The 12,155-nt window shown below is 36.9% G+C and overlaps 1 pseudogene; it reads right to left on the bottom strand.

The window, feature by feature from the left end:
• Positions 1-3,676: 3,676 nt before the first annotated feature.
• Positions 3,677-4,255, bottom strand: LOC149834169 (benzyl alcohol O-benzoyltransferase pseudogene; annotated as a pseudogene).
• Positions 4,256-12,155: the final 7,900 nt, after the last annotated feature.

The following is a 12,155-nucleotide window of genomic DNA, read 5'->3' as shown; positions in this document are numbered from 1 at the left end:
ATACCTTTCAAATGGGTACATCCATCGATATTGCACAGGGCCACCAACCCTTAGTTCATATGGCAAATGTATGATCAAATGTTCCATAACATCGAAAAATGCTGGCGTAAATATCTTTTCTAACAGACAAACAGTGGTGATGACAGAGTCCTCGAGATTCTTTACATCTGATACAATGACCTCCGATGCGCACAATGTTCTGAAAAATCCGCTCAACTCAGACAATACCCCCCATATAGGTTTGTCTAACATATCATGGAATGCTAGGGGTATCAATCGTTGCATAAAGATATGACAATCATGGCTCTTCAACCCATATAACTGTCCATCGTCAATCTTCACAGCCCGAGCAATGTTAGACATATCCATCTGGAAATCTCAGTTGTCTCAACCATTGACATACATGTTTTATTTGATCAGGTCCGAGCACGTACTTCGCCTTTGGTTTCAGTACTTTGCCATTATACTCTTTGAGTTCCAATTCTGGTCTTTTACATATTAATTTTAAATCCATACGGGCCTTCGGATTATCCTTCGTTTTTCCTTTAATATTCATTACTGTATTGAACACATTATCAAACACATTTTTCTCTACATGCATCACATCCAAATTATGTCGTATCAATAGGGTCGGCCAATACGGTAGTTCCCAAAAAATAGATTTTTTCGTCCAATTGTGTTCCTTCCCAAATCCACGGAAGGGTGTAGGACTGCGGGCATCTGTTAATACATCTGGAAAGTATCGCAATCTTCTTAAAATCTCTATGCCAGACAATCTTGAGGATGGACCTTCCATTTCAGTTGTGCCTGCTGTAAATGCATTCTTTTGACGTCGGAACGGATGATCGCTGGGTAGAAATCGACGATGGCAATCAAACCAGCAAGGCTTCCTTCCATGCCTCAATCTAAAAGCTTTGGAATCCTCCATGCAGTACGGACAAGCCAACCTCCCATGTGTGCTCCAACCAGATAACATACCATATGCAGGGAAGTCACTGATTGTCCATAGAACAGCGGCCTTCATGTTGAAATTTTGTTTTTTGTGGGCATCATACGTGGTAACACCGTCATCCCACAGTACTTTTAATTCATCAATCAATGGCCTTAGATATACATCAAGATTTTGGCCAGGTGAGGTCGGACCAGGGATCAACAGAGACAAGAAAAGATTTGGACGTTTCATACACAAGCTTGGTGGAAGGTTGTATGGAGTTACAAATACTGGCCAGCATGAGTATGGAGTTGATCTACCCCCAAATGGATTAAATTCATCTGTACATAGACCGAGTCTAACATTTCGCACTTCCATTGCGAAGTTCTGTTGAGTACGATCAAAGTGCTTCCAAGCTTCAGCGTCAACAGGATGCGTGATCTTGTTTTCATCGTGTCGAACTTTATTTGCATGCCATCTCATGTGTTTAGCTGTCTTTGAAGACATATACAATCGCTGCAATCTAGGAGTGATAGGAAAGTAGCGGAGCGACTTGTATGAAACTTCCTTTGATCTCGTGCTACCATTGCCTCTTGTCTTTGGCTTGAACCGAGGATGCCCACATGACGGGCATGATATGTCGTTTTCCTGCTCCTTGAAATACAACATGCAGTGATTTGGACAAGCATCAATCTTTTTGTAACCCATACCTAGAGCGTTGACCATAACTTTCGCACGATAGAAATTTTGTGGCAATTTCTCATCTTTAGGCAACATACTCTTCACAATCATGCACAAACGGTCAAAACATGATTGACTCAAATTATACTCGGACTTCAAATTCATTAGTTGAAGAACTGCAGACAAGATAGTGTGACTCTCACAACCGTTCCAAAGTGGCTCATCAGCATCTTTAAGTAAATCATAAAATCTACTAGCTGCATCGTTTGGTGATTCTTCATCTACGACAGTTCTTACATCACTAGAACTCATAGCAGAACCCAGTTCTGTTCCTGCAGCATCAAATATCAAATTCGTATATGGATTATCGTGCACCACATTCACCCGTGCATCAAAATCGTTTCTAAATTCTTCTCCATGAAACGCCTAGTTCTGATAATCACTCACAAAACCCTTCCTGTATAGGTGATGTCTAACGCCATGCGATAACTCATTGTCCACTATCCTACGGTACATCCATTCACGGTTTGTAGTCATTCTGTCGTATGATGTTACGAATAGTATCCTAACGAATTAAGAAAAAAACAATCAGAATGCGACGATGAAGAAAATATCAAATTTATCATGCAATATACTATGTCAAACAATAACAAGAATTTTGATGCATGCATTAATAACTTAATATTTTCATGTGCAAACTATTAATGACATGATACAATCATTTGAAGCATGCTTTTATTATAAAATTTCACATGGAAGTCAAAATCAAATTGAAAGTAACTACATGCAAGCATGGATACAATTACATCAAACATTGCAATACATCATAATCATTCATATCAAATAAATGGCAAACATGTACCTGCAGCAAACACACTTCAATATCTCACTAACTACTACCATGCTTAGCATGGACTTCGTACTCCAAAAATAAGAACACTTCCATATTTCTACATTAAAATCATGTTCAGCATGATCTCCGAACTCCAACAAAGCAGTCCTAGATATCAACAACTAAGTGAGTGTGTGAACAATAAAGTGCTGCATTCAATAAATTAAATAACATGTGATACGTTTGCATCACTTACTCACCACGGGTATTTACCCGATTTGCATTGTTTTTGTCATTTACTTACCACAGGTGGCCGAGCACGAGTTGGTTCCGTTGAAAAATCTGCACAAAAACAAAACAAATTAAGTAACAAACTAACTAATCATGAAACAAGATGAAACACTAACTAAAAAAATTAAAACAAATTAAAACAACTCTAACTAATTGAAAGAAGAGAAAAGAAAAATAGTATATATGTTAAGCCAAATCTAACTAGAAGATGCTAATTTAACAAACCAGCTATAACATGTTGAACCAGTCGACTAACATAAAGTCATAGACAATTTCTAATCTGAACTACTTAGCAAAGGAATAGTAAATCAATCAATTAGTTTACTAGAAAAGATGTGAACTCCGTTTAACCACCACTATCATAAAGAATTCAAATAGCCCTAATCTAACTAACTGATTGTGAGAACATTAAATACCAATCTATCTAAGAAAAATATAATTATAAAAGACTAATAGATTGAAATACTCTAACTAACCAGATTTCAAGAAAACAAATTGAAGTAAAACTAACTACCAGTAGACATTAACAAACTAACAAATTGAACAACATGGACAACTTGTATATATACATTACAAAAAAAATTTCAACTTAAAATCCATATGGACAACATATATGCAAACTACACTTAAAACCATATGGACATCTTATATACACATATTACAAATTTTTTTTCAAGCTAATCACATGGACAACATAGAGATCACATAATAACTTTTTTTTTTTTAAAAAAGAGATCACATGGGCAGCATAGGTATCCATAACAAAAATTCTTTTCAAAACAGATCACATATGCAACGTAGGTATCTCATAACAAATTTTTTTTAAAAAGAGATCACATGGGCAGCATAGGTATCCATAACAAAAATTCTTTTCAAAACAGATCACATAGGCAACGTAGGTATCTCATAACAAATTTGTTTGGCAATGAATTGATCTTTATTCACAAAGCAGATAAGATAAAAACAGGTTCTGTGGACTTTTGATCCGGGGCGGGTCCGTACAGCATCTTTTTGAGCTCCCGTTCAAAGATCTTCATAGCTGGAGCAGGCAAGGAAATCGGGATCACCATCCCTTCTCCCCCTTCGTTATTCTTGGAGTTGACGTAGAAGCTAACCAAGCCGGGGATTGGGCCGTCACTGCCCTTGGCTGGACCGCCGTACACCGGCATTCCCCAGCCGAGGTCCAGCTCGCTGAACCCGGCATGCCTGATGTCCGAGACCACGAAGGTGCGGACCACCGTGATGTTAGGCCGGCCCTTGAGCACCATGAGGTCCGCCACTGACCTCATGTACTCGTCTGTCACCTCCTCCTTGGCCTTCTTCACGAGCTCCACCGCATAACCTAGTGGGTTCGCACAGAGCTTCGCCGCTATCGAGACAGCTGCCGGGATTACTATCAGGCATTGCCGTAGTACCCCTGCAGCAGCGGCGGAATGTACCGGGACCGCGCGTTGAAGATGCACAACAGGCGAACCTCCTCCTCCGGATCGGGCTGGAGGCCGGCAGTGCGGCACCGCCATAGGCAGGGGGTCGACCCCCCTTGCCGGAAACGCAGGGGGTCGACCCCACCTGCCGGAAAGCACGGCAGGGGGTTAAACCCCCTCCGTTTCCGGCAGGGAAGGGGCGTACCCCCTGCGTTTAGAAGAAGAAGAAGAAGAAGAAGAAGAAGAAGAAGAAGAAGAAGAAGAAGAAGAAGAAGAAGAAGAAGAAGAAGAAGAAGAAGAATATTACCTGCGCTTCGCCGGACGGTGGCGGGAGGTTGACGGGGAGCGGCAGCTGGCGAGCGCCGGCTGGCGAGCGGTGGACGGGGAGCGGCGGCTGGCGAGCGGCGGTGGCCGGACGGTGGCGAGAGCCGACGGGTGGGAGGGAGCAATACAGAGAAACAGGGAAAAGAGAAAGAGGGATGGGATTAGGGATTTACGCGATATTTAGCGACGGCTTAGCGACGGAAACATTCCGTCGCTAAACCGTCGCTAAATCAAAATACAAAAACCGCGACGAAATATATATTGTCGCTAATCCGTCGCTAATGAGCGACGGATTAGCGACGACAGAGTTCCCTCTCTAAATCCGTCGCTAAAATGGTGTTCTTGTAATCAAAAGTAGCGACAAAAACATGCAGTCGCTAATCCGTCGCTAAGTAGCGACAGATTAGCGATAAAAGTCGTTTCTTCGCTAATCCGTCGCAAATTAGCGACAGATTCTATCTCTAGCTAATCTGTCGCTAAGTAGCGACGGGAAAAATCTGTCGCTAATTTCCGTCGCTAATTAACAATTTTCTTGTAGTGCAAATGAAATTCTTGATTTTCTTATTTTCACTAACTTTTAGGTTTGTGTTGAGTGCATAAAATAGAAACAAACAAACATAAGGAAAATAGGTACCACCATAAGTACATATGTCTTAGAACTCATTTATACAGATATTTGTGGGTCATTCTCTATAACTTCCTAGAATGGTCAACAATATTTTATTACGTTCATAGATGATTATTCACATTATGGCTACCTATATTTAATTCATGAGAAGTTTCAGTCACTGGATGTGTTCAAATCATTTAAGACTGAAGTTGAAACTCAACTTGAAAAAATGATTAAAGCTGTCAGATCTGACCATGGTGGTGAATACTATGGTAGATATGATGAATCAGGTGAACAACATTCAAGGTCATTTGCTAAATTCCCAGAGGAATGTAGTACTGTTGTATAGTATATCATGCCAAGTAGTTTTACCATAAATGATATTGCTGAGAAACGAAACATGATTTTAAAGGATATAGTAAGGAGTATGATTTGTTATTTTACTTTACCAGAATTCCTCTAGGAAGATGCTCTAAAGACTGCAACTTATATACTGAAAAAAGTACCAACTAAAGCAGTAATCAAAATCCCATATGAACTATAGACAGGCAAGAGGCCTAGCATGAAGCATTTTTATATTTGGGGATTTTCAGCTGAGACAAGACTATATAGGTCACATAAAAGGAAATTGGACTCAAGAACGGTTAGCTGCTATTTTATTGGATATTCTGAAAGATCTAGGGGTTATAAATTTTATGACCTTGTGAGTAAGTCATTTTTTGAGACAGAAAATACTTGTTTCTTTGAGGCTGTTGAGTTTGAGGGAAGTGATAAGGTAAAAGACATTGCTTTTGAAAAAAAAATTATTTTTCTTTCTATAATTGTTGTTAACAATTATTAGATTTTAATTTTTGATATTGTTCAACCAAATCTGAAATAAGGCAATATTCAAAATCTCCCTATACAAAATCAAGAGTTTACTCCTGAAGTACAAACTTAACAACCTCAAGAAACTCAAGAACAAGTGTCACTGAGGAAAACCACTAAATAGAGAAGGGTAATTCCAGATGATTATAATACTTTTCTCCAAGAACATAGAGTGACATTGGCTTAAAGGAAGACTATCCAATCAACTTCCATCAAGTTATATAGAGTTCTAACTTTCAAAAGTAGATCGATGTCATGCATGAAGAGTTTAAATTCATGAAAGACAATGATGTATGGGATCTTGTCCCATTACCTAAAGGTGTGAAACCCATTGGTTGCAAATGGATATTTAAAACTAAGAGGGATTCAAAGGGTGGTGTGGAAAGATATAAGGCACGTCTTGTTGCAAAAGAGTTAAATCAAAGGGAAGGCATTGACTATATAGAGACTTTCTCTTCAGTTTCTATGAAAGACTCTTTCAGAATAATGATGGCACTTGTGACTCATTTTTATCTGGAACTACATCAGATGGATGTAAAGACTGTATTCATTAATGGTGACATTGATTAAATAATATATATGATACAATCAAAATATTTTTTCTCAAGCGATGCAAAGAAAATAGTTTGCAAATTAAAGAAATCTATCTATGGACTCAAGCAGGCTTTCCGTCAATGTATCATAAATTTCATCAAAGTTGTTCTCTCATTTGGTTTTGATATGAATGTGGTTGATGAATGCATATACCATAAATTCAATGTGGGTAAATATATTTTTTTAGTTTTATATATCGATTACATAGTACTTGTTAGTAATGATATAGGCTTATTGCACGAAACCAAGAGATTTCTGACAAAGAAATTTGAAATGAAAGATCTTGGTGACATCTATTTTATATTAAGAATTCAAATACATCGAGATCGTTCTTGAGGTATTTTTTAATTATCACAAAAGAGATATATCGAAAGGATTCTTAACAGATTTGGCATGAAGGATTGTAAACCAGGTGACACCCTGTTGCTAAGGGAGACAAGTTTAGTCTCGCTCAATGCTCCAAACACCAGTTTGAAGTAAAGGATATGAAAAAGATTCTCTATTCATGAGTTGTAGGGAGTCTTATATATGCTCAAGTGTGTACACATCCAGATATTGCATACATTGTTGGGATGTTAGGCAAATATCTGAGTAACCCAGAAATGTATCATTTGAAAGCAGTCAAACAGGTTATGTGATACTTACAAAGAACAAAAGATTACATGCTCACATACATGAAATCAAATCAGTCAGAGATCATTGAGTATTTTGATTCTGACTTTGCAAGGTGCTAAGACAGTCATAGATCCACGTCGGGTTGTGTTTATCTGTTAGTCGGAGGAGCTATCTCTTGAAGGAGTGCTAAGCAGACACTCATTGCATCTTCCACTATGGCAGCAGAGTTCATAGCCTATTATGAGGCATCCAATCATGGAATATGGTTATGCAATTTTGTCACTGAGCTGTGAATTTTATATAACATTGAAAGACCGTTTAAGTTATTTTGTGATAATAATTCGACAATACTATATTCCAACAATAACAGGAGCTCGTCAAAGTCGAAACATATAGACATCAAGTTTCTTGTTGTTAAATAAAGAGTGCAGAATGGTCAAATATCTATTGAACATATTAGAATAAACTCCATGATTGTGGATCTGCTTACCAAAGGTTTACCATCCAAGGTCTTTCACGAGCATATTGCTCGAATGGGTGTTGCATCATTTAATGATATATTGGTTTAGTAGGAGTTTGTATTTGGATGTTCTGAAATAAAATAAAGTTTTATTTTATTACTGCAGTACAAGGCTCAGGTTTCAGTTCCACTCTATACTCGTTTATTATAATCTCACTAAAGAATAAGGCATGACCAGTTGGAAATAGGCATGTCCATATCACATTACATGTAATTTTCATGCTTCACATCGATACATGATCTATGTTGTTAGTTATGTCAACATATGTGATCATTGATGGGTCTATTTGTGATGATTATAATGAAGATCACTTTGGTTCTATGTTGATATGATCAAAGGACCAGATTGTTAGAGAAGTCATTTGATAAGATAGTGTTATTGAGCTCATAAAGTTATTGTATAATGAGTGTTTGTATAATAACATATGTGGCCCAAGTGAGAGATTGTTAGATAATTTATGTGGGCCTATATATATGTAATCAATCACTCATTATAAACTATCTAAGGTAGAGGCCCATTTGAAGTGATCTTATGTGGTTGGACCATATGACATCTCATAATTAAAGTATGGTGATAATAATGTGTAGATACCTAATGTGCTTTCATATGTCAATTTTTTATTTTATGATGGGTTGAATTGAAAAGATGATAATGTGGCAGTTACAAATAGGTTATGGTTCCCAAAACCATATATAATGGTTGTTTTCTTTTCTCTCTTCATCAAGAAAGAAACTGTCCCTCTCTCATTAGGATTAGAGAAGAAGGTAAAGCCACTTATAGAGGTTTTTGGAATATCAAAACCTCATCAAGATCTACCGGTGCAACGATGGATTCGGGTACGCTTGCGCACTATGCTTTATTCATTTTTTATCTTTTCAATGATTTAGCATGAAAATTTAAGAATAAATAAAGATGATTCTGCTAAATTAATCCAACAGTAGTCACTAATCTATTGAGTACACTTGGCAAAAAATACATTGCTTCAAGGATAATATACAATGGAAAAGCTTCATCAATCTGCCTAAGGTATGATTCAGGAAAAGTTGTGAACCTGTGAGCTCACATAATTGATAAGCTTAAATGATCCATAGAAATCCAAATCCAAAGACTTCTGAACAGCAAGGAAATCAAAGGCATGAATCGAAGTGCAATGGTCAAGGAGTAAACAAAAAGGGGACATGATAATTTGCAATTACATAAGCATGTATGTCTGCAATAAATGAATATGAAAACATGGAAAAACAACAGCAAAATGGATGTGTGCATTGCAACAGTAAACAATAAAAGAAACATAAGCCTAAAGTACAAGATAAATAAACAGGAAGCATGCAAGAAATGGAGTCAAAGAAAGCTTCAGTCAGAGATAACAAACATGTGTACATGGTCTAACAACTACTTTTGTAGTAAAAAATGCTTAAGAACTAACTCTCAGATGATGCTAAGGCCAAAATCATTAGCACTGACACCACGAACTTGAGTTCAAGATGAAGTACATGACAAAGAACATATTCACTCCTACAACTCCAACCATCGTCAAACTACCCAATTCACTTCACTGTCACCAAAAGTACACCAAATTCTTATTAAAAAAAAACACCATGAATTCCTCAAAAAGGCAACCATAAATTAATCAAAATAAAGTGCAATTTAGCAACCAATTCTTATGAAATGCACAGGAAATGTAGCAAAATAGTGGAAAAGTGAGGACAAAAGATGTATACCAGAGTCAGTGAATCTCCTTTTTAACAAGTGAAGGAACTCTGCGTACTCCGTTTGCCCTTCCTATAAACACAATAATTTGTTGAGGTCAACAATTCAGGTAAAAGCTCATACATAGACAACAACTTCCACTGGAAAAGGACAAATAGAAAGATTAGTTAAGTTATAGTCAAAGTGGAATAATGTGATAGTTACCATCTCAGGCAGAGAGTATACCCTTACATTTCACCCCAGCAAGGAGGAAACACAGAAGTTCCAACTAGTTAAGGATAAAAGGGTCTTTCAGCTTCAAAGATTCAATGATATCTGAGAAAGGCCTGAGGAGCTTAGTGAAGGGGCATACCGTGCAGCTGCTGTTGAAAGAATACCCCAATCACCTTGAATTGCAAGGGGGGGGTAAGGCCATTGTAGCAGCTGACATAGGAATCACAGTGTCCTGCAACAATCCCCAACATAAAAAGATATAAATTGTATATAGTCCTTCAAACTGATCAAAACTATTCAATTTACCTAAATAAACTAAATCATGAAAAATTGAGACCATAATGACAAAACCAAATTAATGCTGAGCAATTAGAAATGTAATTACTAGATAATCAAAATGGAACACAGTTGTTCTATACAAGCATAACAATAAGCTTTTATAGTATAAAAAGTTAAAGCAATTTCTGCAAATATGTTGGCATATCTTAAATCAAATGCATGATACAACACATAATTGAAGTTTGTTCAATACATTATCACTCATTACAACACATAATTGAAATAGGCATGTCCATATCACATTACATGTAATTTTCATGCTTCACATCGATACATGATCTATGTTGTTAGTTATGTCAACATATGTGATCATTGATGGGTCTATTTGTGATGATTATAATGAAGATCACTTTGGTTTTATGTTGATATGATCAATGGACCAGATTGTTAGAGAAGTCATTTGATAAGATAGTGTTATTGAGCTCATAAAGTTATTGTATAACGAGTGTTTGTATAATGACATATGTGGCCCAAGTGAGAGATTGTTAGATAATTTATGTGGGCCTATATATATGTAATCAATCACTCATTATAAACTATCTAAGGTAGAGGCCCATTTGAAGTGATCTTATGTGGTTGGACCATATGACATCTCATAATTAAAGTATGGTGATAATAATGTGTAGATACCTAATGTGCTTTCATATGTCAATTTTTTATTTTATGATGGGTTGAATTGAAAAGATGATAATGTGGCAGTTACAAATAGGTTATGGTTCCCAAAACCATATATAATGGTTGTTTTCTTTTCCCTCTTCATCAAGAAAGAAATTGTCTCTCTCTCATTAGCATTAGAGAAGAAGGTAAAGCCACTTATAGAGGTTTTTGGAATATCAAAACCTCATCAAGATCTACCGGTGCAACGATGGATTCGGGTACGCTTGCGCACTATGCTTTATTCATTTTTTATCTTTTCAATGATTTAGCATGAAAATTTAAGAATAAATAAAGATGATTCTGCTAAATTAATCCAACAGTAGTCACTAATCTATTGAGTACACTTGGCAAAAAATACATTGTTTCAAGGATAATATACAATGGAAAAGCTTCATCAATCTGCCTAAGGTATGATTCAGGAAAAGTTGTGAACCTGTGAGCTCACATAATTGATAAGCTTAAATGATCCATAGAAATACAAATCCAAAGACTTCTGAACAGCAAGGAAATCAAAGGCATGAATCAAAGTGCAATGGTCAAGGAGTAAACAAAAAGGGGACATGATAATTTGCAATTACATAAGCATGTATGTCTGCAATAAATGAATATGAAAACATGGAAAAACAACAACAATATGGATGTGTGCATTGCAACAGTAAACAATAAAAGAAACATAAGCCTAAAGTACAAGATAATAAAACAGGAAGCATGCAAGAAATGATGGAGTCAAAGAAAGCTTTAGTCAGAGATAACAAACATGTGTACATGGTCTAACAACTACTTTTGTAGTAAAAAATGCTTAAGAACTAACTCTCAGATGATGCTAAGGCCAAAATCATTAGCACTGACACCACGAACTTGAGTTCAAGATGAAGTACATGACAAGGAACATATTCACTCCTACAACTCCAACCATCGTCAAACTACCCAATTCACTTCACTGTCACCAAAAGTACACCAAATTCTTATTAAAAAAAAACACCATGAATTCCTCAAAAAGGCAACCATAAATTAATCAAAATAAAGTGCAATTTAGCAACCAATTCTTATGAAATGCACAGGAAATGTAGCAAAATAGTGGAAAAGTGAGGACAAAAGATGTATACCAAAGTCAGTGAATCTCCTTTTTAACAAGTGAAGGAACTTTGCGTACTCCGTCTGCCCTTCCTATAAACACAATAATTTGTTGAGGTCAACCATTCAGGTAAAAGCGCATACATAGACAACAACTTCCACTGGAAAAGGACAAATAGAAAGATTAGTTAAGTTATAGTCAAAGTGGAATAATGTGATAGTTACCATCTCAGGCAGAGAGTATACCCTTACATTTCACCCCAGCAAGGAGGAAACACAGAAGTTCCAACTAGTTAAGGATAAAAGGGTCTTTTAGCTTCAAAGATTCAATGATATCTGAGAAAGGCCTGAGGAGCTTAGTGAAGGGGCATACCGTGCAGCTGTTGTGGAAAGAATACCCCAATCACCTTGAATTGCAATGGGGGGGGGGGGGGGGGGCGTAAGGCCATTGCAGCAGCTGGCATAGGAATCA

The sequence above is a fragment of the Nuphar pumila genome, chromosome 6 (genome assembly GCF_984573655.1).
Source record: "Nuphar pumila chromosome 6, dmNupPumi1.hap1.1, whole genome shotgun sequence".
Lineage (NCBI taxonomy): Eukaryota > Viridiplantae > Streptophyta > Magnoliopsida > Nymphaeales > Nymphaeaceae > Nuphar > Nuphar pumila.
This window is presented reverse-complemented; position numbering and strand designations above follow the sequence as displayed.